Source organism: Pan troglodytes, chromosome 15, assembly GCF_028858775.2.
Source record: "Pan troglodytes isolate AG18354 chromosome 15, NHGRI_mPanTro3-v2.0_pri, whole genome shotgun sequence".
In the NCBI taxonomy this organism is placed as follows: Eukaryota; Metazoa; Chordata; class Mammalia; order Primates; family Hominidae; genus Pan; species Pan troglodytes.
Genome location: NC_072413.2, coordinates 28090154 through 28116705, shown reverse-complemented (window position 1 = coordinate 28116705; position 26552 = coordinate 28090154). Strand labels below are relative to the sequence as shown.

The 26552-nt window shown below is 37.3% G+C and overlaps 1 protein-coding gene across 4 annotated transcripts in view; it reads left to right on the top strand.

Moving 5' to 3' along the window:
• The window catches only part of PRKD1 (protein kinase D1), a 353235-nt gene that overhangs the window by 58513 nt on the left and 268170 nt on the right, over positions 1-26552 (top strand). The window contains exon 1 of one of the 4 annotated variants that reach the window (XM_063792825.1): positions 13058-13376. The exons of 2 other annotated variants lie outside the window; for them this stretch is intronic. The gene's annotated coding sequence lies outside the window, so the exon portion shown is untranslated. Of the gene's footprint in view, positions 1-13057; positions 13377-26552 lie in introns of those variants that run through there. One more of the 4 variants, XM_024348690.3, reaches the window with a different exon arrangement.

The window sequence follows — 26552 nt, the reverse complement described above, 5'->3', positions numbered from 1 at the left end:
GCATATTATGTACAAATCTGTTACCTTATGCCTGATTCTACCTAGAAAAATATCATGAATCATCAGTTTTGTATTTGCAATGGGTCTATATTGAATAAAATTCTGTGTTTTACATGGAAACACATTTCTGATAAAAATCATCTTAAAAATAACATTTTTGATATTTGTTATGAAAAATAGAAGAAGAAAATGTAAATGACTAATTTTTCTAACAGTTAACACTTTTTTTTTCTTTTTAGCATTTTTGACTACATAGCTTCAGTCTTTTTTATTATAGATTTGATATGGTAAGCTGTTTTGGGATTCTCTTTTTTTGTACAATACACCATGAACCTATTTCTATGTCATTAAATATTCTCCTGCATTATTATATTTAGAGAATGTTTAGTTTTTGTGATATGGAATTTCCAACATTATATCCAATCTCTATGTGGTTGGAAGTTTAGCTCTTTCAGATATTTTGCGGTTAACAATTACACTAATAATTATCATCATCATCCAACATAACGAACATAATTTATTGAGGTGAAATTCACATAATATTCACGTTTTGAAACTGTCAACTCTCTGTAATTCCAAGATTCATCACTCCAGAGTAAAAATGCCTACCCATTAAGGGACATTTCTCTTTCTGGCCCCAGCTTATCTCTCCATTATTATTTCTTCTCTCCTCAAAATTAAACTCTAAGGTCTTATCACGACCTACACGGTCCCAGCAAATTCCTGTCCTATCACCATTGTCAATAGCATTCACTTCTTCATTTCTCTCCATCCATTATTCAAGCCCAAGTCAATTTCCACCTCCCTTGTTAAAACTTCTCCTACCAACTAAGCCTGAATGATCTCTCTTCTGAAAACTCTTAGCACATATGACTGTGCTGTTCATTTGGCCTGTTTTTCATCTTATCTTGTAACGACAGTTCAGTAGCATGTGTTGCCCAGAAATTATATTGCAAACAGCTTCTGTTTTTCTTGTGTGGCATCTTATCTATTTTATTTCCCCCAATAATTATCTTAGTAAATGGCATAACAGAAATGCACCGTAAATTTTTGTCAAAAACAAATTAAAATTCCATTTTTTCCCTTGTAGACCATAGCATAGTGCTTGGCACACAGTAAAGTCCCCAACAAATATTTGCTGTTTGATTTTTAAATATATTTATACTTTTATCTAATTCTCTTGTGGTGTCAAATTCTTTATAACTAACAGCTTTACAAAAAGTACTATGTATTCTTTTCTGTATGACCTTATTTATGAGATTCCTGTTCATTTTTGGTTACTGAGATTTACTGAACAAGGTGATGTTCAGCATAGGCAAATGTTTCTTTCTTTCTTTCTTCTTTTTTTTTTCTTTTTGAGATGGAGTTTCGCTCTTGTCCAGACTGGAGTACAATGGTGCGATCTCTGCTTGCTGCAACCTCCCCCTCCCAAGTTCAAGCAATTCTCCTGCCTCCTCTTGAGTAGTTGGGATTACAGGCACGTGGCACCATGCCCAACTAATTTTTGTATTTTTAGTACAGATAGGGTTTCACCATGTTGGCCAGGCTGGTCTCAAACTCCTAATCTCAGGTGATCCATCCTCCTCGGCCTCCCAAAGTGCTAGGATTACAGGCATGAGCCACCACACCCAGCCTCTTCTTCTTTTTTAAAGTAAGAGCTGGATCTAGTTTGTTTTCAGCCTTCATCTTTGTATGCTTGATGTTTGTTTGCACACACCAAATCCAAATGTAGGATTCTAGAATTTAGGATTATGTTTTGCTTTGATTTTCATAATGGTACTAGTGGCTAATAACTTCAGAGAACATTCCTCAGTGACTTTTGAGTTCTTTTTTTGCTATTATTTCTGATAGCTATGAGCACATTTTACTAGAGATATAAATTATATGATTTCTCCCTAAGTGTATTTGCCTTGCACTTGTGTCCGTTATCGATTGGCCTCAGTAAGTAGAATGCATGTTTCCATAGGAACTAGAATAATAACTTGATATTACTGTGCCTAGTGTTTCATTGTTCCATGAAAACATTTGCAAAGCAAAAGAATGTGAATTTATATGCTAATAATCTATCAATTTTTGCTTTTTAAAAATGTGTCTTTTTGAAAAGCTGCACTTTACTCCAAGAAAACCTATTTCTCTTCTTCATTATTTTTGAGGAAAAATTGTTAGTAGTAATTATTGGATTTTTCACCTCTCATTCCTCTATTATATAAGTTTATGAAAACTAAATGAAAAAAATGCAGTGAAGGTAAGATTCAGTGCCAAATCTCTCCAAGTGTATGTACCTCCATACATTTCGTACAGACTTCTTTACAGCATAAGGCTACTATTTATTTTTATTGTTCTTGAAATCAGTGAATAGGTTGGGTTTAATTTTATTGACACTCCTTTTTAAAACAATTCAGACTGATTTCAGAAGAGACATCGTTTGCATCAGAGAGGACTAAACTATGCAAAGTGGCATCTTTTGAAGAATGCTTATTACCAGAGTGGTAGCAAGGAATTTTGCTCAAGCAGTTCCTATAGTGATTGCAAACTGGCTCACTTCCCAGCTCTTAACAATTTCAGCGTGGGTTTTTCTTGATTGACCATCAGTCATCAGCATCTCTGAACATATACATTACACACACACACACACACACACTCACAACATACACATAAACACACTTGGCCAGACATAAGGTAAACAAACAAAAGACTGTTATTGAAGTCGAGGAGCAGCTTACGCAGAGCAATTTAATCTTTTTTGCATAAATAAGATCCCTATTCTGTTACGCTGTTTTGGAATATGGAAAGCCTATAAATGCTGACTTTTAATTTTGAGAAATCAGAATCAACTGTAGAATGCTTTCTAGTGGTTCAAAAATTCAGGGTCTATGACTAATCCCACCCTGTTTCCTTCATAGATTCTTTATAGTTTAAAACACAGACTGAGTATTCTAAAACTAATTTGTGACTGCCTCTTCCAAGTTTCTGAGTTGTTGGCTCATTTATTCATTAACTCCATCATCTACTTTTGGGACATTTCCTATATGCCAGGCTCTGCACTAAGCAGAGTGTCAGAACCTTCCTGCAGATACCCCCGGCTCATTCTGCCTCTGTACCACTCCTTCATGGCACAGCCATGGGCATCTTTTAGCAACACAGATTTGAACACATGACCGTCCTGCTTAAAACTTTTCAAGGAAGTCCCATTACCGTTTTCCTAAATTTCAGAGTCTTTGTCATAGCTCACAGAGTCTTGTGTGATGTGGCCCCTGCCGCCCTCTCAAACCTCATTTCATTGTATTTCATCCTTTGCCCATTGAATTCCAGCAACACTGGCCACCTTTCTGTGCACGGATGAGGCCAGGATCTTTCTCAGTTGAGCCTTTGCACGGTGAGCTTTTGCTGTTCCTCTTGCTAGGATATTCTATTCCCTGTTCTTTTCAAAGTTTCTTCCCTTTCTTCATGTCTTATCTTGTGACATTTAAATGTCACTCCTCGAAGATTCTTTCCCCAACCACTATGTAAATGGGCCTTCCCTGCAACTCTCTTTTGTTACATTGTTTTTCTTATAGTACATTAACAGTTCTAAACATACATTTATTTGCTTTGTTATTTTCTGTCTCCCCCATTACAGAATGATGTTAGGAAGGAATTTATAGACAGTGCCAAAATTATGAGATTGAAGCTTCTATCCAATTGAGGAGCAGGTATAGTGGGAATGAGCAGTTGAGAGAGCCAGAAAGATAAAAGATTGCAGCCAGATGACATTAGAAAATTGTAAGTGTCCAGCAGTTCTTAGAACAATTTTGGGGGTGAGACTATGGGTGTAAGAGGCCAATGTCAAGTGGAGGGGAAGTGAGGATTGTTAGATTTGAGTGTCCACCATGTGTGAGGCTTCATTAGGCACTTGGTATATAAGTCTCAATTCATGCCTTCAAGTGCTCCAGACTTGTCTATAAAACAAAATCCAGTGCTCACAAGCTGCCACAATACTTTTATCATTCTAACTTGATTCTCCAATGATGCCATTTAGTAACCTCCTACCTCTGCCACATTCTTCTTTGTAAATCCTGTTTAGATCTGCTCTATGCCTTTCCTTTTTCTCTGTCTAAATCCCATCCATCCTGTAAGCATCAACTCCTGGAAGTCATTTCTAATCACCTCTTTCTGCACTGCCCCCATCCCCTGTTGTGTCATCTGTCTCTCCCCTAAACATGCAGAGTTGTGTCTGCCTCCTTCTGTCTGTGCTTTCACTGTATTTTATTCTTTGTCTCACAGATCTTATTTTCCCAACTAGACTTAAACACCTTGAGTGTGTAATAGTTTCTCATATGTCTTTGTAATATGTGTCAATAAAATATCTTAGGAAAGACATGGGGAAAATATTTGATCATGGAAGATTAAGGAGAATTTTTCTCATGTATAGCTGCTAAATAAAAACCAACTACATAGTATAGAATGGTATATGATGCTAATACGTAGCCAATTAAGAAATTAACCATTTGACTGCTTTGTATATAAAATGATTGTAGTGCCTGTTATTTCAGTAAGAAGCTGATGGAGAGAGATATGTTTGATGTTTAAATGGCATAGTTAAGGTATTCAAGGTTAAACCTTTTTTTTTTTTTTTTGGTCTGAAATATCAGCAATATAGCTTCTAAATTTTTATGGCTGCTTTTCTGTATCACTTTATCTTATGTGAAATTTCAGAATGATTTATCTATAATAAACATCATCATCTGACATGGCTGAAAACAGTACTTTTTGTTCATTTTGATTTTTGGATAATGCAAAATTATAGATTTTAAAAAAATTATATTCAAAGAATACTGAGTGCAAGACAATCTTTCTAGGTTAAAAAGTATCTTATAAACCTGAATTGTCAATTATTATTGTATCCCAGATGTATGGAAGTTAATGGATAGTCAGTAACATACAGGACTAGCAGAAGGTTTGTTGTTATAGGTAATCTGGAGAGAAGCCAGGTAAGTGGAATTTGGGATTTGCTGCTGTTGCCAGAAAGCAGCACAGAGACATGGTAAGTAGCAAGACCCAGATAACTAAAACAACCATGTCTTAGTCCTTTTATGCTGCTATAACAGAATATCACAGACTGAGTAATTTATAATGAACAGAACTTTATTTGTCTTCTGGTTCTGGAGACTGGGAAATCTAAGAGTGTGGCATTGACATATGGTGAGGGCATTTGTGTCTCATCATCCCATGACAGAAGGTGGAAATGCAAGAGAGCTCAAAAGCAAGAGAGCAAGATGGGGCCAAACTTGCTTTTTATAACAAGTCACTCTTGTGATAATGATCCAACTCAAACAATAAAGACATAAATCCATTCATGAGGGCAGAGCCCTCAAGGATAAATCACTTCACTTCTTAATGGCCTCAGCTTCTAATACCATCACAATAGTAATTCAGTTTCAGCATGGGTCTTATAGGGACGTTGGAACCACAGCAAACTGTAACCATTTTGATTTCCTTATTTGCACCATTTTTAAAAAACCTATTTATTCAACGGCTGTTTATTCAGTGCCTATTCTGTTGTGTTGGAGACTAGAGGTAATTACAAAGGGAATAAGACAAACAGTTACCCACTCTGGTGATGCTTCCCTTATCTTCATAATGCATTTGATTCTGTGATTCTTTGGCATATGAGTCCATTGCATCTTGCATATTAGTGTCCAGTAAGTTTTTCCTGACCAATTGGTAATATAGATATACACTGGTAGCAGTTTTGTGTATATTTTTATAGTTAGATGTTGTTCGCACATGTGACTTGTGTCTCAGAAAAATACAGAAAATGGTTAAAGACAGGAGGATACTACCCTGATTTCTCTGTTCATTAAAGAACAGCTATTTGGGGGGAAAACCTGATACAATTATTTGAGCATGTGGCTTAAAGATTAGACCTATAAACAATTCAGGAGCATCTTCCAGCAAACTATGTGAGAATTCACAGAAATAAACCTGGTAGGTTTGTGCTACGTTATTCACATGGGCTGTTAACTCTTTTCCATTCCTAGGTCCTTTATTTCCCTGCCCTCCTCAATCTCATGCTCTTGGGATTTTTAACTATATTACTTCTTTACAAAGTCATCTTCAAAATGATTCATTTTGGATAACAAACTATCCCTCAACTTACCTACACACTCACTCATACTCACATTCTCTCTTCTGTCTTTCTGTGTGGAAAGGAACATTTAGAATGTCTATTCTTTGCGATGCAAAAATGACAACACACTGATGATGAAGGGGGGTATTTTTAAGAGAAAAAGTAGCTTTTCTTTTCATCATACTGTCACTTTTGAGATTCTATAGAAAGAATAGGTATTGAACACAGACCATTGGGCTCTCTGAGGTATACTTTGGACACACTTAGAAGTCAGCTAGAATATGCCTTCTGTTTAAGGTTGGAGTCTACATTTAAAAAGAGAGAACTGGATTAATTGGCAGGTAAGTTGAGATTCCATGATTCAGGAAACCTTTAAGACTTTTAAGTGCAGGCTCTTTGTAGGTTGGAATGAAACTTAATATATATATGTTCTTTGATTCTTTCTGTACAGTTATATGGTTGTCTTCTGACCGTGTTATATTGGTTGGAATATTAATATGTTACCCGTGGAATTCACATATGGTCATTGTCCAGTAGTGACAAAATGTTTTAATTAATGTGGCTAAGTTCTGTTATTTAATTTATAAAATAAATATTTTCTTTATGATCTTACTTCAGAGAAAAATTTTATGCTTTAACTGATACCTTACATCTGAATTTTGAAAAAACAAGCATTTTTACTGCACACAATATCATACTGTTTAACTCCAGGTTTACCATAAAAATTATTTTAGCTGTTCTTCACCACCACATTGTTTCCTAGAAGTAGCTGAAACTGCCGTTATTCATTTGTGTTTTTGAGATTATATTATTTTACCTTAGATTCTTTGAAAAACTCTGTATGCTCTACTGATTTTTGTTGGGGAAAAAGTGTGTATTTCATGACACAGTTCTCCAGATATAATGGACATTATCCAAACCTGAAAAAGAGTAAGATTGTAGAATGCTCCAAGGAAGCTTGAAAACCAAGGGGGAGAGAAGGTTGTCACATTTTCCTCATGTACTTTGGTGAATTTTTCATTATATCTTTATTTACTTTTCTCTGTTTTTCTTCAGTTATAATGAGTCACTTTGTGATCAGAGGAGATATAAATCTCCTCAGGGCTTGTCTAACATTCAACATTTAGTCCTAAAAGCCAAATCGAGTCCAGAAGTCTAAAATCCATGCTTGTTTGTTTTAAACAAAGTAGAGTGAGAGATTTTGAGAGAAAGAAAAAACTAGATTTGACGATAGAACAGACAATAGAACTGAAGAATAAGATGGCTGATTTTGATCTCCAGGGGAGTGGGATTTTCCTCATTTTGGTGAAATATTTAGTTAAAACCACTTCATTTTTAATTCCACTGTCTTCAAAACACTTTTATATCTGATATCTTGTTTTTGCCTTAATCTATGAGTAATAATATGTACCTACCTTATTAATTAAAAGACAAAGAGAATGATATTGAAAGGATACTAAAGGGACCTACCTAAATGTCTATAATGTGAAATAAATAAGCTGTTTAATTTTTGACTCCTAAACTGACTCTTTTCTGCCAATTTTACTTAATATATGTGTATTTCCCACTTGTGAGGTGATTGAAAGGAAACCTTGAACTATGCTACAGCCATTCAGTAAGAAATTCTCTATAAAGAGTGGCAAAATAATTCAGATTATTAAAATGTTGCTGTCTTTATCAAAGTCAAAGCTAATTTTGTTTTATGAAGCCGCCAAAAGAAAATGCTTGGGGAAACTCTCCAGGACATCGGTCTGGGCAAAGATTTATTGAGTAATACCCCATAAGCACAGGCAAGCACAGCAAAAATGGACAAATGGGATCACATCAAGTTAAAAAGCTTCTGCACAGCAAAGGAAAAAATAAAGTGAAGAGACAACCCACAGAATAGGAGAAAATATTTGCAAATGACCCATCTGACAAAGGATTAATAACCAGAATATATAAGGAGCTTACACAACTCTAGAGGAAAAAAAATCTAATTATCTGATGAAAACATGGGGAAAGATTGGAATAGGTATTTCTTGAAGACATGCAAATGGCAAACAGACATATGAAAGGGTGCTAAACATCATTGATCATCAGAGAAATGCAAACTACAGTGAGATATCATCTCACCTAGTTAAAATGGCTTCTATCCAAAAGGCAAATAAATGCTGGTGATTATTTGGAGAATTGGCAACCCTCATACACTAGTGGTGGGAATGTAAATTATTACAATCACTATGGAGAACAGTTTGGATGTTCCTCAAAAAACTAAAAATAGAGCTACCATACAATACAGCAGTCCCACTGCTGAGGGTACAGCAATACCACCCCCCTCCCCGAAAAGGAAATCAGTGTATTGAAGAGATATCTGTTCTCCCATGTTTTTTGCAGCCCTGTTCACAATAGCCAAGATTTGGAGGAAACCTAAGTGTCTGTCAACAGATGAATGGATAAAGAAAATGTGGTATTTGCTAGTCAGCCACAAAAAAGAAAGAGATTTAGTCATTTGGAACAACATGGGTGGAACTGGTGGTCATTATGTTAAGTGAAATAAAACAGGCACAGAAAGATAAACCTCACATGTCCTCATTTATTTGTGGAATCTAAAAATCAAAACAATTGAACCCATGGGGATACAGAGTAGAAGGAGGGTTACTAGAGGCTGGGAAGGGTAGTGAGGGGACAGAGGGGAGGTTGGGACAGTTAATGGGTACAAAAGAATAGTTAGAATGAATGAATAAAACCTAGTATTTGGGCCAGGCACGGTGGCTCACGACTATAATCCCAGCACTTTGGGAGGCCAAGGTGGGTGGATAACAAGGTTAGGAGTTCGAGACCAGCCTGGCCAATATGGTGAAATCCCATCTCTACTAAAATACAAAAAAATACAAAAAAAATTAGCTGGGTGTGGTGGCACACGCCTGTAGTCCCAGCTACTTTGGAGGCGGAGACAGGAGAATCGTTTGAACCTGGGAGGCAGAGGTTGCAGTGAGCCAAGATCACATCACAGCACTCCAGCCTGGGTGACAGAGCAAGACTCCATCTCAGAAAAAACAAAAACGAAAACAAAACAAAACAAAACCCTAGTATTTGATAGCATGACAGGGTGACTATAGTCAATAATAATTATACATTTTAAATAAAATAATATAATTGGATTGTTTGTAACACAAGAGTAAATGCTTGAGGGGATGGATACCCCATTTTCCATGATGTGATTATTATGCATTGCATGCCTGTCTCAGAATATCTCATGTACCACATAAGTATATACATCTACCACATATGCACAAAAATAAAATATAAAAAAATTATAAATACAATTTAAAAAGACTTGAAGAGGTAAGGTCAGGTTATGTATGGTATAAAATCTTTTAGTGAAGGTGTCAGGATATAGTTTGTACAAGTCAGGGCATCTGGTATTTGAGATTACCAAGCTAAAACCATCTCAGTTTGTGAGAAGTGGCACCAATCAAACTGAAAGCCCTCTTTTCTCCATTCCATTTTTTTTTCTTCAAAGCTATCATTTGCTATAAGTTATATTCAGTTTAAGAGGTGCTAGTCATAGTTTGTTGGGCTAAATTTTGCCATTTGTACTTTATTCTGGCAGACAAATGAGTTTAATTTGGCTTGTTTAGTATATTTTGAAATAATTTTTAATACAAATATTAAAAAGTAAGTAATGGAAGGGGAGGTCCATTTCATCTAGGTTCAAAAATTGGGCTGGTATATTCTTTTAGTAAGTGTGGAATTTTTAAACTAATTACGGAATTAACACATAATTGGGGAAGATAAAGATCTGGGAAAAGCTGGAAAGTTGGTTTAGTGGAATGTCAGTTGCTCCTGGAGTCAAATAACCTAAATTTGAGTCAACTTATTATCCAGTGCCCTTAGGAATGTCATTTAAATTATTTAAGTATCTGTTTCCTTATCTATGAAGGGAGAGGAAGAACACCTACTTAAAAGGACAGGAGGTAATATTTTAAAGGCAGTTCCTAAATTGTACATGTTTAAATACACATCGGTATGTTTATTAAGTGAAAAGGCATTTGCAATACATGGAATCTTAAAATTATATCAGTAATTTAATTTCTAAAGTTATAGCTGTAAAACAAGTATCTTCCTGTATCAGCTCTGGGCAACAACTTCCCCAGGTGATATTTGAGCTGAATGAGCTCAAGTTTGAATTAACGTGATATCTCAATGTAGTGTTTCTTGGGTTGATTGCAGCAACTCTGAGTAGCTGGTTCTCAGGCAAGACCTCTTTCTTATCTTGCAGCTTTTACCATTAGGAGATAGATCACCTATCTTGCCTTACATTAAGAAGAGTATCTTCATGTCCCATTTTGAGCTACACACGATGTGATTTAGTTTGGATTTCATTCTTTCAGAAAAGTGTAGCCATTTGCTTGCTACAATAGAACTTTTTTCCCTCCGCAGCCTTCACTGCAACACAGTGGGTCATGTCTAAAAAAACAAGGTGCTGGTTTTATAATCGCTTTGATTTTTTCAGGAATAGCACCCACAGCAGAAAGAAGTGAACTTGTTTTGCAGATTGTAGATGTGGCACATTTATTCACATGTATTCTGAGTAGTAAAGTGTTAATTTTTTGAAACTACTACTTAAGCCTTGCAACCTTTTGCCCTTAAGTCTCTAGGAATGAAGAGTTAATTTGACTAGTACTGAATTATATAAGAAAGTGTTCTAAAAACTCACAAGTACCCTTTAATGTATTTGGTTCCATTCAAAATCTGTTTACTCATTCAGATATATGTGAATAATTTTAATTATGCATTGTTTTTAAAGAAATATCTTAGACTGAGTATGTTATAATTAATTATTTAAAAAACTATATTATTTCCTGAGCATTGTCTCCAACTGAAGAATTCCACGTCTTTTTGCAGGCTTTGGATGTTTACTACCAAGCCATGTAACTTCATAGTAATTAGTTAATAAATTTCCTTTTCTGTGTTCGAATTCTTATAATGAGATTAGAGTTATAAAATGAAGTTTATTTTATTTTACTTATTTATCTACATGAGGAAGCTTGTTGACTGAATATAAAGACATTATTACTGTCAGATTTTTTTTTTTTTTTTTGAGGCAGAGTCTTGCTCTGTTGCCCAGGCTGAGGTGCCGTGGCAGGATCTCAGCTCACTGCAAGCTCCGCCTCCTGGGTTCATGCCATTCTCCTGCCTCAGCCTCCTGAGTAGCTGGGACCACAGGCGCCCGCCACCACGCCCGGCTAATTTTTTGTATTTTTAGTAGAGATGAGTTTTCACCGTGTTAGCCAGGATGGTCTCAATCTCCTGACCTCGGTGATCCACCCGCCTCAGCCTCCCAAAGTGCTGGGATTACAGGTGTGAGCCACCACGCCCGGCTAATTTCTTTTTGTATTTTTAGTAGAGACGGGGTTTCACCATGTTAGCCAGGGTGGTCTCAATCTCATGACCTCGTGATCCACCCGCCTCGGCCTCCCAAAGTGCTGGGATTACAGGCATAAGCCACGGCGCCCAGCTTACTGTCAGATTTTTAAATGTGGTTTACAAGCAGCTCGGCTTTGACTTTTGATGGCCTAACTGATTTTGAGAATTATCAGACATTTAATGTATGAATCTTTGCAAGTGGGGAAATGCTACATTATTTTATAACAGTTAGTATGACCTGCTTTTTGCCATTGGTTTAGTAGTAAAGACCTTTTTGTAATTAAAAAGATAATAATCAATTAGGGGAAAAAGGTATTGTGTCATTATTCAAATAGAGGAGACTTGTAATATTGGAAGCGGATGGTGCCAGGGGAAGTGACTTACAGACACTTATAGGTGCAATAGGTTATAGTGCCCCCTCCCAGCATTTTTTCTAAATAACAGGGTTTTTTGTTTTTTTTTTTTTCCTATGGAAAAAGAAATGAGAATATCTTTCAGTTCTGTGTGATTTGGCTTCAGAGATCTTCTCAAAGACAAAAGATAATGAGTTTAAGGTACTTAAAAAAGAGCAGGGAAAGCCATTATATTTATGTGGAATTTTCTATTTTTGGTGCAGGTGGAACCTCTTTGAAGGTTTGCCATTAAGAAAAAAAAAAAATCCCAGGGGAAAAGTAGGGACAGTAACCAGTATCATGACAAGTAATCTCTAGTGTTTTGAAGTGATCCATAGGGCATTATTTAAAAGGAAATGATCACAAGCTCAGAACGTAGTCATGTTCTTCTGGTGTGAAACTAGAAATGGGGAACTGGGCGAGGGAGGGAACTGGAGCATTACTCTTAAAGTCTTAGTGTTAAACCTCAAAGGTCTTATAGAGACATTTCCTGTTCAGTTCAGCTATTCACTTATTCAACAAATATTTACTGAGCATGTGCAATTTGCCATACACTATTATAGGTGAGGACAACAGTAGTGTAAAAACCAGTTTGTACCCTCATAGAGTTTATGTTCTAGTAGGGAAGATGGTCAATGAATTATGAGGTCAGATGGTGATAGGTGCTTAGAAGAAAACCAAACTGAGATCAGGGGTGAGTCTAATCAGGAAGCCCTCCCCTTAATTTATTCATTTGTTTATGTATCTGTTCATTTATTTGTTTAATGAAATAATTGTTGACCTTAAGCAAGACAGTTTACTTTCTGCTTTCAGTGACTCATGTAAGTGAGTTGTATGAACTCAGAACTAGTTTTCTCATACAAAAAAAGTTAAACAACTAAAGTTAAATTTCTTAGCTGGCTCACAGAATCTCCTTGAACCCATGTTAAAAATTTCACTGTGGTACTATGATAGGAGACTCCACTCTGGTTCTTAGGAGGACAGAACCAAGGAAAATGAGAGAAAATGTGGAGAGGAGTCTTTTGCTGTAGAATTGGCAGTCATCTTTTAGGGAGATTTTAAAATAAGCTAGTTTTGGTTTCACATTCTTCTATCAGATTTTCACCACCTTAGACTTCCCCTGTTTCCCCTCGCTGCCTTTTTCAGTCCTCCTTTCTCCTCCCCCCAGCCTGCTTTACTCATAAAAAGTGCTTTGTGGCATTCTAGCATTTTCTTAGAGGGGAGCAGTTTGACTGAACAACTTCTTCTAAGTATATGAATGAGGCATAATATAAGCATAACCCTAACCTGAACGAAGGTATTTGCATTTTCTGAAGAGGACACTTGAATCACTAATTGCTGGCATTTTGAGCTGCCTGAAAAAGCTACGTGAAAATCCTCAGAGAATGTAGAGGACCTACTGTGGGCAGGAGGCCATTGGGTCTGTCAGGAAGGCCAACAATTCCTTTCAGTCTCCTGCCCAGGTAAGGTGTGCAGCCTTGCTTTTTAACTTTTTCTCTTCCTTCCATGAAATAACTGGTGTTTCTTTTTTGTTGCTGTTGTTTTCTCTGATGGCTCTCATGCATTTTTATTTTCTGCCTTTTATAAGCTGGGTGGTTGCAAATGAGGGTAGTGTGGATAGGGTTCATGCTCCTGAGGCCCATATTCTGGCCTGTCAGCATGTTGAGCCAAAACAATGACAATAACAATGACAATATTAATGACTATGTTTTCTGACTGCCTAAGTATGCTAGTATTTCACATATATTCATGATACCATTTGGTCTTTACTACAGTCCTGAAGGGTTCATAAGAAGACCATTTGTAGATAAAGAAGGCAAGGGAGGTGAGAGGTTAAGATATTTGCCCCAGATTACAGGGCTAGTAAATGCGGTTGGGTTTGATCACACTTGGGCTTGTTTGATCCTGAAGTCTCTTTTCTTTTCCCTACTACTATCCCAGAAATAAGTGACTGGTGATTCCAGAGGAACTGTTCCCTTGTTAGGCTCGAGCTGTTTTAACTCAGGATCACCAAGTGACTCTTGATGTTCTGCATACCGAGGCAAATGGATTAGGCTACAGAAGAAAGACTTGGAGCAGGAGTTCCAGTGGAGTGATTTTACTCATGTTAGCTTACCAGCCTCAGAGATGTGCCCAGGAGTCTGTTCCTATTTTAGGTACCCAAACTTCAGCAGGCCTTCAGGACCCATGGTACTTGGACTCTTTCCTAGACTTCATGGTATCTGGGCTCCTTCTCTCTTGAGTATTTAGATAAACACATGAACAGTCAGTTAGTGCATTGAACTCACGATACATTGATTGGTTCCTCTTGTGGTATTAACAGAGCTTATTGCTGCAGATTTTACTGACAGATAAAACTGGCACTAAAATTATCTATTTGTATTTCCTTCTCCATGGAGACACTTTCACTGATTGTTTACTTTTATCCCCTATAAAAATACCTAGTGAGAAATCTGTGTTTTTAGTGTCTTTTTTCTTCTGCTTGGGGACCATGGCAAACCTTTGGTTGTGGTTGTACAATCAGTTATTCAAGTATTTCAACAATTGGCTGCATTAATTTTTTTCCTTTTTCAAAGGGATTGGGGAATTGGCAGTGGTGCTCAGGTTGCTGTATTTGGAATATAGAATGATCTGCTTGTCTCAAGTGAAAAACTCCTTGTAGACTTGGAAAAAGAGTTTGCCTTTGACTGTATAGGCTGGTACCTATTTTTTGATTTTCTAGCATTTTTCCAATTGGCCCATTCAACTTCCTTTATACCCTTTGTGATGTGAGTTATCAGATGCAATATTCTTTGTATGGTGCCATCCTTCATCCAGATGCATATGTTCTAGTGAAGCCAAACTGAAGGAAGAGAATGACTCTATTATGATGGATTAGTGTGCATATATTAGTCTATTTTCATCCTGCTAATAAAGACGTACGCAAGACTGGGCAATTTACAAAAGAAAGAGGTTTAATGAACTTAACAGTTCCACATGGTTGTAGAGGCCTCACAATCATGGTGGAAAGCAAGAAGGAACAAGTCATGTCTTACATGGATGGCAGCAGGCAAAGAGAGAGAGCTTGTGCAGGGAAACTCCCATTTTTAAAACCATCAGACCTCATGAGACCCACTCACCATCATGAGAATAGCATGGGAAAGACTCGCCCTCATGATTCAACAGTCTCCCACTGGGTCCCTTCCACAGCATGTGGGAATTATGGGAGCTACAAGATGAGAGTTGGGTGGGAACTCTGAGCCCAACCATATCATTCCATCCCTGGCTCCTCCCAAATCTCCTGTCTTCACATTTCAAAACCAATCATGCCTTCCCAACAGTCCCCCAAAGTCTTTACTCATTTTAGCATTAACTCCAAAGTTCACAGTCCAAAGTCTCATCTGAGACAAGGCAAGTTCCTTTCACCTATGATCCTGTAAAAGGCACTGGGTAAATACAGCTGTTCCACATGGGAGAAATTGGTCAAAACAAAGGGGCTAAAGACCCCATGCAAGTCTGAAATCTAGCTGGGCAGTCAAATCTTAAAGCTTCAAAATGATCTCCTTTGGCCCCAGGTCTCATATCCAGGTCATGCTGATATAAGATATGGGTTCCCATGGTCTTGGGCAGCTCCGTCCCTATGGCTTTGCAGGGTACAGCTTCCCTCCTGGCTGTTTTCATGGGCTGACATTGAGTGTCTGTGGCTTTTCCAGGTGCACAGTGCAAGCTGTCAGTGGATTTACCATTCTGGGGTCTGGAGGATGGTGGCCTTCTTCTCACAGCTCCACTTGGTGGTGCCCCAGTAGGGACTCTGTTGAGGGCTCCAACCCCACATTTCCCTTCCACACTATACTAGCAGAGTTTCTCAATGAGGGCCCTGCCCCTGCAGCAAACTTCTGCCTGGGCATCCAGGCGTCTTTATACATCCTCTGAAATCTAGGTGGAGGTTCCCAAACCCCAGTTCTTTACTTCTGTGCACTCACAGGCTCAACTCCATGTGGAAGCTGCCAAGACTTGGGGCTTCAACCCTCTGAAGCCACGGCCCAAGCTCCCTGTTGGCACCTTTGAGCCATGGCTGGAGTGGCTGGGATGCAGGGCACTAAGTCCCTAGGCTGCACAAAGCATGGAGACCCTGGACTCAGCCCACGAAACCACTTTTTTTCTCCTAGGCCTCTGGGCCTGTGATGGGAGGGGCTGCAGTGAAGACCTCTGACATGGTCTGGAGACATTTTCCCCATTGTCTTGGGGATTAACATTTGTCTACTTATTACTTATGCAAATTTATTCAACCAGTTTGAATTTCTTCTCAGAAAATGGGACTTTGTTTCCTATCACATTGTCAGGTGGCAGATTTTCTGAATTTTTATGCTCTGCTTCCCTTTTAAAACTGAGTGCCTTTAACAGCACTCAAGTCTCCTCTTGAATGCTTTGCTGCTTAGAAATTTATTCTGCCAGATACCCTATATCATTTCCCTCAAGTTCAAAGTTCCACACATCTCTAGGGCAGGGGCAGAATGCCACCAGCCTCTTTACTAAAACATAAGAGTCACTTTTGCTCCAGTTCCCTACAAGTACCTCATCTCCATCTGAGACCATCTCAGCCTGGATTTCATTGTCCATATCACTTTCAGGCTTTTGGTCAAAGCCATTCAACAAGTCTCTAGGAAGTTCCAAACTTTCCCACATTTTCCTGTCTCTGAGCCCTCCAAACTGTTTCAAGCCCTGTCTGTTACCCAGTTGCAATGTCGCTTCCACATTTTTGGGTATCTTTTCAGCAGCACCCCACTCCAATTTACTTTATTAGTCTGTTCAGCAGCACACCACTGCAATTTACTGTATTAGTCTGTTCTCATGCTACTGATAAAAACATACCCGAGACTGGGCAATTTACAAAAGAAAGAGGTTTAATGGACTTACAGTTCTACATGGCTGGGGAGGTCTCACAATCATTGTGGAAAGCAAAGAGGAGCAAGTTACATCTTACATGGGTGGCAGCAGGCAGAGAGAGAGAGCTTGTGCAGGGAAACTCCTGTTTTTAAAACCATCAGATCTCATGAGACCCATCCACCATTATGAGAACAGCATGGGAAAGACCTGCGCCCATGATTCAACCATCTCCCACCAGGTCCCTCCCACAACACATGGGAATTATGGGAGCTACAAGATGAGATTTGGGTGGGGACACAGAGCCAAACTGTATCAATGCAGTTCATGATGTATCCTCTATTATCAAAGATGAATCCTTCCACAAGTGTAACTTAGTGTCAGAAACTTCACCACTGGTAAATGACATGGAATATAGTGCAAAGACCTTCAGTGTAGGAATGCAGATGGTTCATGCATGATTTCATCTCTGCCACTGTCTAGAAATATAAGCTTTGATAAGTTTGTTTATTTTGTGGGCCTTGGTTTCCTAGTTTATAAATTAAAGCTAAAGTAATCATCTCTGCCACTGTCTAGAAATGTAAGCTTTGATAAGTTTGTTTATTTTGTGGGCTTTAGTTTCCTGGTTTACAAATGAAAGCTACAATTAAGATAGCCTTTAAAGCTGTCATTACATTCTGTAATCCAAGGCTGAAATAAAATAGGGTGCACAGAAGTGCATTATTGCAGTAGTTATAGGACTTTCTATGTCTCCCTTTATGTTTGTCAGTTTTTGCTTCATATATTTTGATGATCTATTAGGTGTATGAACATTTATGATTGTTATGTTTTCATGCTGAATTGAACCTTTTATTTATAAATAATATTCATTGTCTCTTGTAATCTTTTCTGATTTAAAGTCTATTTTGTCTGATATTAATATAGCTACTTCTGCTCTTTTTTGGTTATGATTTATATGAACTATCTTTTTTCATCCTTTCACATTCAGTTTACTTGTGTTGTTCAATCTAAAGTGAGTTTCATATAGATGGAATATAGTTGGATCATATGTTTTGATCCATTCTACTGATCTTGGTATTTTTGATTGGAGAGTTTGATGTACTTACATTCAGAGAAATTATTGATAAGGAGGGACTTACTTTGTCATTTTGCTGTTTGTTTTTTATATGCTTTCTAGCCTTCTCTCATTTTCTGCATTAGTCTCCCTTTGTGTTTCATTGATCCTTTTTTGAAGTGAAACATTTAAATTTCTTTTTTGTTTCTTTCATTTCATTTTCTTTTCAAAATCTAATTTGATTTTATGTCAGATTACCTTCAGTAACATACAAAAACTGTACCCCTTTTACAGCTTTGTTCCCAATCCTTTCAGTTTTTGATGTCACAAAATTCCATCTTTATCAAATTTGGGAAGTTTTCATCCATTATTTCTTAAAATACTCTTTATGCATCTCTTTCTCTCTCTCTCTCTCTCTCTCTCTCTCTCTCTCTCTCTCTCTCCTCCTTCTGGTACTCCCACAATGCACTTGTTAGTTCACTTGATGGTGTTCCACAGGTCCCTTTGGCTCTGTTCACTTTTCTTCAGTCTTTTCTCTTTCCTTTCCTCAGAACAGATATTTCCAGTGTTCTATCTTCAAGTTTGCTGATTCATTTGCCTGCTCAAGTTTACCTTCTAATTTCTCTAGTGTGTTTTTTATTTTATTTATTATGCTTTTAAGCATCATAATTTCCTTTTTCTTTTAGGTTCTCTGCCTCTTTATTGATATTTTCATTTTATCCACACATTATTTTCTCAACTTTTATTTTAGATTCAAGGGGTATAATATGCAGATTTTTTACACGGGTATATTACATGATGCTGAGGTTTGTGGCATGATTTAACCTATCACTAGGGCAGTGAACATAGTACCCACTAGATAGTTTTTAAACCCTTGTTTCTCTCCATCATTTCCCGCCTTGTAGTCTCCAGTGTCTGTTGTTCCTATCTTTATGTTCATGTGTACCCAGTGTTTAGCTCCCACTTGTAAGTGAGAACATGAAGTATGTGGTTTTCTGTTTGTGTGTTAATTTGTGTAGGATAATGGCTTCCAACTCCATCTGTGTTGCTGCAAAGGACATGATTTTGTTCTTTTTTATGGCTGTGTAGTATTCCATGATGTATATGTACCACATTTTCTTTATCCAGTCCACTGTTGAAGGGTGCCTACGTTGATTCCAAGTCTTTGCTATTATGAATAGTGCTGTGATGAACATATAAGTGTATGTGTCTTTTTGGTAGAATGATTTATTTTGAGGTTTACAGATCCAGTAATGATATTGCTCAGTTGAGTGATAGTTCTATTTTTAGTTCTTTGAGCAGTCTCCAAACTGCTTTCCACAGTGGCTGAACTAGTTTGCTTTCCTACCAGCAGTGTGTAAACATTCCATTTTCTCTGCAGACTTGTTAGCATCTGTTATTTTTGGACTTCGTAATAATAGCCATTCTGACTGGTGTGAAATTGTTGGTATCTCATTGTGGTTTTTGATTTGAATTTTTCTGATGATTAGTGATGGTGAGCATTTTTTCACGTAGTTTTTGGCCCCTTGTATGTCTTCTCATGAGAATTGTCTATGCCTTTTGCCCACTTTTTAATGTTTTGTTTTTGTTTTTGTTCTTTTGCTTGTTGATTTAAGTTTCTTACAGATTCTGGATATTAGACCTTTGTAGGATGCACAGTTTGTGAATATTTTCTCCCATTCTGTAGGTTATCTGTTTACTATGTTGATTGTTTATTTTGCTGTGCAGAGGCTCTTTAGTTTAACTGAATCCCACTTGTCAATTTCTGTTTTCATTGCAATTGCTTTTGATGACTTAGCCATAAATTCTTTGCCCAGACCAATGTCAAGACGGACATTTTCTAGGTTTTCTTATAGGGTTTTTGTAGTTTGAGGTTTTATATTTAAGTCTTTAATCAATCTTTAGTTCAGGGTCCAATTTGATTCTTCTGTGTATGGTTAGCCAGTCATGCCACCACCATTTATTGAATAGGGAGTCCTTTCCCCATTGCTTATTTTTGTTGACTTTGTCAAAGATCAGATGGTTGGCTGTGTGTGGCTTTATTTCTGGGTCCTCTATTCTGTCCCATTGGGGTTTTTTTTTTTTATTTTTTTTGTCTGTTTTTGTGCCAGTACTGTGCTTTTTTTGGTTACTGTAGCCTTGGAGTGTAGTTTGGTTTGAAGTCAGGTAATGTAATACTCTTGGCTTTGTTCTTTTTGCTTAGGATTGCTTTGGCTATTTGGGCTCTTTTTCAGTTCCATATACATTTTAGAATAGGTTTTTTTTAATTCGTGAAAAATGAGATTGCTATTTTGATAGGAGTAGTGTTGAATCTATGGATTGCTTTGGGAAGTATGGCCATTTTTATGATATTGCTTCATCCAATCCATGAGCAGGAGTGTTTTTCCATTTGTTGTGTTATCTGTGATTTCTTTCAGCAGTGTTTTGTAGTTATCCTCCTAGAGCTCTTTCAACTCCTTGGCTAGATGTATTCCTAGGTACTGTGTGTGTGTGTGTGTGTGTGTGTGTGTGTGTGTGTGTGTGTGTGTTTTGAATGGGGTTGCTTTCTTGATTTGGCTCTCAGCTTGAATGTTATTGTTGTATAGAAATGCTACTGATTTTTGTATATTGATTTTGTATCCTGAAACTTGATCCAAGTCATTTATCAGTTCCAGAAGCCTTTTGATGGGATCTTTAGGGTTTTCTAGGTATGGAATCATATCATTAGCAAAGAGATAATTTGACTTATTCTTTTTCTTTTTCTATTTTGATGCCTTTTATTTCTTTCTCTTGACTTATTGGTCTGACTAGGACTTCCAGTACTATGTTGAATAAGAGTATTAAGAATGTGCATCTTTGTCATGTTCCAGTTCTTAAGGTGAATGGTTTCAGCTTTTGTCCATTCAGTATGACATTGGCTGTGGGTTTGTCATCAGTGTTTCTTACTATTTTGAGGTATGTTTCTTGATGCCTACTTTTTTGAGGGTTTTCATCATGAAGGGATGTTGCACTCTCTCGAAAGCTTTTTCTTAATCTATTGAGATGATTTTATGGTTTTTGTTTTTGATTCTGTTTACGTGGGAAATCACATTTATTGATTGGCATATGTTGTACCAACCTTGCATCCCGGGAATAAAGTCGACTTGATCCTGGTAAATGAAGATTTTATGTATTGTTGGATTTAGTTTGCTAGTATATTGTTGAGGATTTTTATATCTATATTCATCAGGGATATCGAACTACAGTTTTTTTTATATTATCAGAATGATGCTTGATTTATAGAATGAGTTAGGATAGAGTTCTTTGCCTCTATTTTGAGGAATAGTTTCAGTGGGATTGGTACCAGCTCTTCTTTGTATGTCTGATAGAATTTGGCTGTTAATACATCTGTTTAGGGCGTTTTCTGATTGGTAGGTTTTTTTGTTGTTGTTGTTGTTGTTTTTTTTTTACTTTACTGATTCAGTTTTTTAACTCATGTTCTGTTCAGGGTTTCAGTTTCTTCCTGATTCAATCTTAGGAAGGTGTCTGTTTCCAGGAATTTATCTGGATTTTCTAGTTTGTGTGCATAGAGGTGTATTGCTCCATTCTTGCACTGCTATAAAGAAATACTTTAGACTGGGTAACTTATAAAGAAAAGAGGTTTAACTGGCTCATGGTTCCACAGGCTGTACAGGGAACATGACTGGGGAGGTCTCAGGAAACTTACAATTATGGTGGAAAGTGAATGAGAAGCGGGCACGCATGTCTTCACATGGCCAGAGCAGGAGGAAAAGAAAGAGGAGGGAGGTGCCACACACTTTTAAATAAGCAGATCTCATGAGGACTCTGTCATGAGAACAGCACCAAAGGGGAAAATCTGCCCCCATGATCCAATCACTTCCCACCAGGCCCCACCTTCAACACTGGGAATTATAATTTGACATGAGATTTTGGTGGGGACACAAATGCAAACCATATCAAGAGGTGTTCATAATAGTCTCTGAGGATCTTTTGTATTTCTCTGGGATTGGTTGTAATGTTACATCTTTGTCATTTCTGTTTATGCTTATTTGGATCTTCTGTTGTTGTGGTTGTTGTTAATCTAGCCAGCATCCTGTTGATCTTGTTATCCTTTCAAAGAACCAACTTTGGTTTCACTGATCCTTCGCCATACATTATTTTATTGACTTTATCTACATCTTCCTTCAGTTCTTTGAGCATCTTTAAGACAGTCGTTTTGAAGTTTTTGTCAGGTAGATCTGTCATCAGGTGTTTTTTACAGACAGTTTCTGTTAATTAATTTTTGTTTGGATGGATTATAGTTTTCTGTTTCTTTGTATGGATTGTGATTTTTTGTTGAGAATCAGACACTTGAATCTGATAATGTGGTAGCTCTGGAAATCAGATTCTCTCTCTTTTTCAGAGTTTGCTGTTTTGTTTTTTTTTTCCTTATTCTTTTTAAAATTGTTGTAGGCTGTCTCTGTGCCAAGGATCAACCTGAGGTGTCAACTTAAGGTCTTTTCAATTTCCTTCTGAGCCTGCACAATCACTTTCTAATTTTCCCCATATATGCAGTGGCTTTTGAATGTTTTAGTCTTTAATGCCTGGCTTTCAAAAAGGAAAAAAGTGAAAAATAAAGTGTGTGTGTGTGTGTGGGTGGAGTGGGAAGAGTACTGGCCCTTTAATTCTTCTGGACGTCACTTCAGCTTGATGGAAAGGGTTTTGAGAGAGTGGGGAGAGGTGCAATAATGGCCATCCACCTTTTGCATCTTTTTGATCAGAAGCAGCAATCAGCAATCAGAACACAGATCTCTGATATTTAAGACAGTGTCCTTTTTGCCCATCTTGGCTCCTATAAGCTGTATGCAAGTTTCTGTATGAACACAAGAAGAGCTGCCTGCCATAGGACTGGGTGTGGGAAATGAGTAGTTGTTACTGTGTGAAGAGCTGACATTGACCAAAATTAACCCTCATTGACCATCCAAGCATTCTTAGTCGTAAGCCTTCAATAGACATCAGAGTTCCAAAATAATTATGTAAGACCTATTCTGCCAGTGTAATTGTTGTCTAGATGGGGAGACAATTCCTATGCTTCTTGCCCCACCATCTTCCGCCAATCCTAGAGAGAGTGAAAGGTTGGTGGGGGGAGAGAGAGAGAGAGAGAACACGCATGCATGCATGTGTGTGTATGCTTTAAATAGAAAGTGGAGTTCAAGATCTATGGATTGGCTACAATATCTTAGAGACACTTCCTGCCCCTTCAAGAACATAGCATAGGAATCTGAATTTAGTGAGGCCTTTGTGAAAGGCAATGGAAGCATGAATCTTAAACGGGCTAGCTGATATTTCAGAGGATTGTAGTTGCTTTGATACCTGTTTGAGCATAATAACTGAATCCTTTTGTTAGTCTGTTGCATGAAATATATGATCAGAGTCCCTACAAAAAATAGAAAGCTGTAAACAAGTTTAAAGATTTGTTTTTTTCAATTTTGTTTTTGCACTTTTGTAGTTGATGATTAATACTCAGTGGATCACAGTATATTAGAAGATTTCCTTTCCTACCTGCTTGTGATGTCCAGGGAAGTAAATTTAGACTCTTCACTTACTTCTCACTATTGGAGGTTGCTACCAAAAAAGAACCTCATGTTGTATATGGCGAAATTAGCTTAGATAAGTTTGCATAAGAGGCAGAAAATCTCACCTCTGCCACTTACTCAGCTGAGTGATGAGTTGTTTAGCATTTATGGGTCTTGTTTTTTCCATTTATACATTACCACAACTCATTGTAATTACTGTGGTAATATATGCAATCTCCTTGGCACAGCTCTTGGAACAATGGTTAGAATGAAGGAGGGTGGGTTGATTATAGTTAGGATTTGCCTGGCACATTCATGCCTGAGAAGATCCTGGAAGAAGCTAATGCATAATATTAGACACAACCCCCTCTGCAGTACAGGAGTTACAGAAATTACTGGGGCACCTGATCCAAACTGGGCCAATCAGATTATCTTTCCTAGGGATTTGGCTATCGACCCTGCAGTTGGTCTCTATTTGTAGCCTGAACTGTGTAACATGTTTAAACTTGGGAGCTGTGGGGTTTTCCAGCATGAGGTCACTTTAACACAGGTGTCATGTTTGACTTCTCTCTTTCACATTTATCCCATATCCAGTTCATCAGCAAGTGCTTTCAGCTGTATCTTTACAATGTATCCCAACTCTGACTCCTTCTACTCATTTTTATCACTTCCTTGTCCTTGCCACTGTCACTCTCACCTGCCAGTCAACCAGCTAACTGGTCTCTGCTTCTGTCTTTGTCTGTGTATGATTCTTTTCTACTCAGCAGTCAGAATGATCCTTCTAAAGTGAGCCCATCATGTTCCTGCTCTGCTATAAACCTTCTGCATGGCTTCCATCTCATTTTCAGTGAAACCAAACACCCTTAACCTGGCCCACAAGAGCCTGCATGGCCCAGCACCTGGCTGCTTGTGTGCCATCTGTGACTTCCCTCCTTGCTCCTTCCAGTCCTGCTCCTTGCTGTTGAGGTGTGTACGGTGCAGGGCTTTTGCACTCATTGAGCCCTCTGCCTGGAGTGGCCTTCTCCTGGATATTCATAGGGTACCCTCTCTCCCTCAGTCAGAGCTACAGCTAAACGTCACCCCTCAGGAAGACCACCCTTGGCCAAATTCAAAATACTCCCTCCTTCCCTTCATGTTTCATTTTTTCCTTATCAGTTTTTTTGGAGCACTTATTACCACCTGAAATTGTATTTATATTTGTTTGTTAATTGTTTCTCACAGTAAAATGTAAGCTCCATAAATCAGGGATTTTTCTTGTTTATACCTGTATCCTCAGGGCCTAGAAGAATGCCTAACATCAGTAAATGTTGATTTTAGTTTGATATTGAATGAATAAATATGAGCAGGAACTATCACTACTTAGATGTTGAAAAATGCAGTACTGGTTGGGTATAACATGTATGTATAGTATATTTCCTTAATTTTAAGGTTTTTAAATTTTATTATTTGAAATCAAGTTACACTTTACAATTGATGCCTGTATTTAATATGGTAAGATAAACTCCTGAGCTGTTATTAAATAGATTCATCAACAACCCATTTTAGATTGTAAATTTTAAGCAAGATATTGGGCCTCCAGTTGGCAGGGGAATCAGTACATTTCTGTTCCATAATAAATATTTAATAATAATAGATGCATAGTCTGTTGTTCAGAAGTGTTTGTGTTTCTTCAACCAGATAGAGGTTTTTGCTGGTTATTCTATAGTATTCTATAAACATTAATGTATTCTTAGACATTATTTCTGTTATACTGTAAACTATGATTGTACTACAAATGCTACATGAGTAGTGATTTTTTTCAGTTGTATTAGTTTTATCAAGTTAGCAAAATATGCCAGCATGGAAAATGTGAGATTATCTAAGTCAGACTATTAAAATTATATGCCATCTTCCATTTACTTGTGTTTTTGGAATTGTACATTTATTTCTATCCCATTGTCTTATGCTTAGAGTTTATGTAAGTATTTTCCAAATGTTGAACTTCAATACAAAAAATGTAATTTTGCAACTATTTTTAAAAGTATGTTTTATAACCTAATAATTCTATCTGTGAATAGTCATATTGGTAGTGTGCTTATAGGTGGTAAATACATTAAACATGTACAGATTTTGTGTCTAAGATAGTATAGCTCCTTAATATTCATTAACAAATAGACATTTATTTAATTAACCTCTGAATAATTTAGTTTTTTTATTTAACGTTAAGCATTTTCTTTACAGACCAGTTATGTTTTAGTAGCACTCAACAACTTGACATACCTACAACAAGAAAGCATTTATATCTTTAGAATTGTAAATATTATCCAGCATTGTAGAAAAATTGGAGAACACAGAAAACAGTCTTGGCAGTGACTACTAGATGCTTTCCTAATTTAGTCTCCTTTTCTTTATTAATTAGAAAAAAAGACAGCAATAATAACAAGTTAGATTGGCATGCTGCACACATGTAAAGACTGTATTTCCTTGCTGTGCTACAGGAGGTTATGTTGTAGCCAGAAATGTTGCATGGTCATTATGGAAAATCATCTTAACAGCAAAGGGGTGCCTTTCTTCTTTCTCTTTTCCTCCATCTTTCTGACCAGAATGGATAGCTGATGGATAAAGCTCCACAGCCATATTGGACCATGGTGGCAGAATGAGTAACTAGAGGGAGGCTGGGCCATTAACAACTTGGTATAAGCTTCTGCCAACCTTCAGACTTCGAATTTTCAGTGTGGAAGAAAAATAACTTCCGTATTGATTAAACTACTGTTATTTGCAGGTTATCGATCATCTGTTATCCTGCTAAATGGGGATAAAAATTGCTTTCTTTCTTACCTATGTCTATGTATGATATACATACATGTCCATACATTACCCACAAACCCACATAGAGTGAGGCTAAACAGTTTATAGTACACTTTACTGAATTTATATATTTTTGGCTCATCGTATGTGCTCATTGTCTTCCCATATTATTAAAATTATTTTTAAACATTTTTATATCTACTTAACATGGGTATGTACCATAATTTGTTGAATTGGTTCACTCTTTTTGGGCAATTATTTTGTCTTACTATATAGAAGTCTTCTTAAAATCTATCCTAGGAATATTTTTCTTCCATTTCAACTTAGTGAGTATTTCTTATGCTAAAAGTTCTATTTATACACAACACGTGCAACTCACTGTCACTCCTCCAAGAGCTCTT